This window comes from Alligator sinensis, unplaced genomic scaffold (assembly GCF_000455745.1).
Source record: "Alligator sinensis unplaced genomic scaffold, ASM45574v1 scaffold690_1, whole genome shotgun sequence".
Taxonomy (NCBI): domain Eukaryota; kingdom Metazoa; phylum Chordata; order Crocodylia; family Alligatoridae; genus Alligator; species Alligator sinensis.
Window position 1 is genome coordinate 1,118,160 of NW_005842372.1, and position 3,115 is coordinate 1,121,274.

General features: G+C 53.5%; 1 non-coding gene across 1 annotated transcript; it reads right to left on the reverse strand.

Moving 5' to 3' along the window:
• Nucleotides 1-1,720: 1,720 nt before the first annotated feature.
• On the reverse strand, nt 1,721-1,876 carry LOC112551189. Its single transcript, XR_003095401.1, has one exon. It is a non-coding gene; the product is annotated as a small nucleolar RNA SNORA17 (small nucleolar RNA).
• Nucleotides 1,877-3,115: the final 1,239 nt, after the last annotated feature.

The following is a 3,115-nucleotide window of genomic DNA, read 5'->3' on the forward strand; positions in this document are numbered from 1 at the left end:
AGGGGATGGGGCCATGCCAGCCAAGTGCCGAGCCCAGCCCCATCTGATACAAGGTGACACTTCCTAGCGCCGACCATACCACCACTCACAGGAGATGAGGCTGAGCTTGGCACTTGGCTGGTGTGGCCCAATCCTTTGTAAGCTGCACTGGGCTCAGCACTCAGCTGGCACAGTCCAGGCAGCATCACTTGCAGTGGATGGGGCCGCACCAGTCAAGCACTGAGCCTGGCCCCATCCCCTGTGAGCAGCGCTGTGGCACATGTCCACCCCCTGGGTGCCTAGTCCACAGTGAGGGCACACAGGGACCAGTATAAGTCAACCCCATATTTCTGAACCAACAAGTTAGGTTGATTTAAACACCAGCTCTATGAAATTCCTAACTTTTTAGAGCAGAAAAATGGGGTCAACTTATATACTGCATCGACCTATACACCATGAAATACAGTATTGCATTCTGCTCTACGGTTGCCATTAAAGTATGGGAGGTTGCCTCGGTCTTATCTGAATTGACCACTACGCATTTGTGGTCAGTGCCTTATGGATTAATTGCATGACTCCAACCCATCCCTACACCATGCCCCAAGCCTCACAGGTGTCATTTCTCATAGATGTTCTCTCCTTATGCACTCAGCACCTCCCTGCACCATCAAACCTCTTGGTCTCTTGCTAGCCCCCTCTAAGCCCTCAGACCCCTCTGTCTCTCACCCAGCCCTCCTTTGGACTGTCAGACCCCTTGGTCTCTCACTCAGTCCCTTCTTTGGGTTCTCAGATGCTTCAGTCTCCCAACCCAACTCTGGGCCTCTAGACCCTTCTGGTCCTACTCTTTCTCCAGGCTCCACCTTTCCCTGTTGGCCCCCCCTCTCAGCCACACTGGGCTTACAGTAAACACAATGAGAATGGCAACTTGGTCAAGATGTCTGTTGAGGCATACCACCTAAGCCTGATCCATGACTCAAAGCTACCTGAGTCTTCCAATGGAGACAAAGCTATAATCCAGACCTGACCTTTGATGACAGCAAGTTATGTGCAAAAAAGACATGTTGGAACCCATTCCCCATGCATAGCACAGACCAATCACTATCAGTGTCACAGCAGCCATGACTCCAAATACGTACCAATACGTAAACACTTCAATGAGATAAAACTTCATAGTCCCTGTTTAAACCATTCTTAACACAGTCCAGTTTGTGAATGATTTCTCATTCCTCAATTTCCAGTTTTTAAAATTGGAAAGCAGAGGGGCACTGTAAGCAGAGGGGCACTGTAAGCAGGTGGTGGCATATATGACATTGGTAAAGCTTTAGGTGAATGAGGCTTGAATATTGTACTCCTTGGGTGTATCTATATGTGCAAGTAATGCTCAGAAATGTTACTGCACAGTAAAATACTGCACAGCTTTCCCTGAGTGCACATCTATACATGTGCCTGTTAGGAAAAAAAATCTGCTCCTAATGGGAGCAGATCAGGGCAGGGATATTCTTGCCCTGCTCTGCTACTATACGGCAGCCAGAGGGATCTTTAGGTTCCCCCAGGTGCCAGCTCCAGGCTGGCAGGGCACATGGTGTCAGGTCTGGGCTCTGCAGGGTGGTGGAGCTGTCCCAGCTCCAGGGCAGCCTTTTCCCACCTGCCCTGAAGCTGTCACTCCTGCCCCAGGTAGCTGCCTGCTACCCAAACCCTGATCTGATTCTGGGGCTGGGCAGGGACAATGTCTGCTGCCCCCAGAGCAGGCAGCTCCCAATCCCCAGCTCCAAAATCAGAGCCAGGGACTGAGACATTGCCCCCTACCCCCAGCAGCTGCCTGCTGCTGGGGCATGGGGACATTGTCCCTGCCCTGGCTACATGATCAGAGCTGGCCCTGGCAGCAGGCAGCTGCTGGGGGCAAGGGGAAATATCCCAGCCCCTGCCTCTGATCTCAGAGCTGGGGCCAGGAGCTGCCTGCTACAGGGGTAAGAGGACATTGTCCCTGCCCTAGCTCTGTGATTGGAGCCAGCCCCAGTAGGAGGCAGCTGCCTGGGGCAATGTCCCAGCCCCTGGCTCTGGTTTTGGAGCTGGAGCCTGAAGCTGGCTCCTGCATGGGCAAGGGGACATTTTATCTGTCCTAGCTCCGTGATTGGAGTCAGCCCTGGCAGCAGGCATCTCCTGGGGGAGTGGATTGTTCTCCTACCCCCTGCTGCCCAGGCTGACCAGGAGTAATTTGTTGCCCCTCCCCCCGCCCCACCCCCAGGGGGCCTCTGCAGCCCAGCAGGCAGAATGCAGCAACACAGGACACAGAGGGACCAGGCAGGGAAGCTTGTTGCCACCGCTGGGTGCTCTATGCCATCATAGCATCTGGCACCAGCAGGGGGCACAACTCTGTGCTGCCACCACAGGTGCTGCCAGATAGGCTGGGGGCACCTCGCCAGGGCAGCATAGGGCTCATAGATTTCATAGACATTAGGGCTGGAAGGGCCCTCGGAAGATCATCGAGTCCAGCCCCCTGCCCAAAGGGCAGGAAGTCAGCTGGGTTCATAGGATCCCAGCAAGATGAGCATCCAGTTTGCTATCGAAGGTGTTCAATGTAGGCGCTTGAACCACCTCCGGTGGCAGGCTATTCCAGACCTTGAGGGCTCGGACAGTAAAGAAATTCTTCCTTATGTCCAGCCTGAAACGGTCTAGTAGTAGTTTATGACCATTCGACCTAGTCGTCATCCCTTGGGGCGCTCTGGTGAATAAACGTTCCCCCAGATACTGGTGGTCACCCCTGATAAATTTATAGGTGGCCATCAGATCACCCCTGAGCCTGCACTTTTCCAGGCTGAAGAGTCCCATAGCTCTCAGCCTGTTGTGGTAAGGTCTGTTTTCCTGACCTCTGATCATGCGCGTGGCTCTTCTCTGGACTCTCTCAAGCTTCTCCACATCCTTTTTGAATTGTGGAGCTCAAAACTGGACGCAGTACTCCAGCTGTGGCCTCACTAAGGCCGAGTACAAGGGGAGAATGACGTCCCGGGATTTGCTTGAGAAGCATCTATGGATGCAAGCCAGCGTTTTGGTCGCTTTACTAGCCGCAGCATCGCACTGCAGGCTCATGTTCATCTTGTGGTCAATGATGACTCCCAAGTCTCTTTCTTGCATAGTG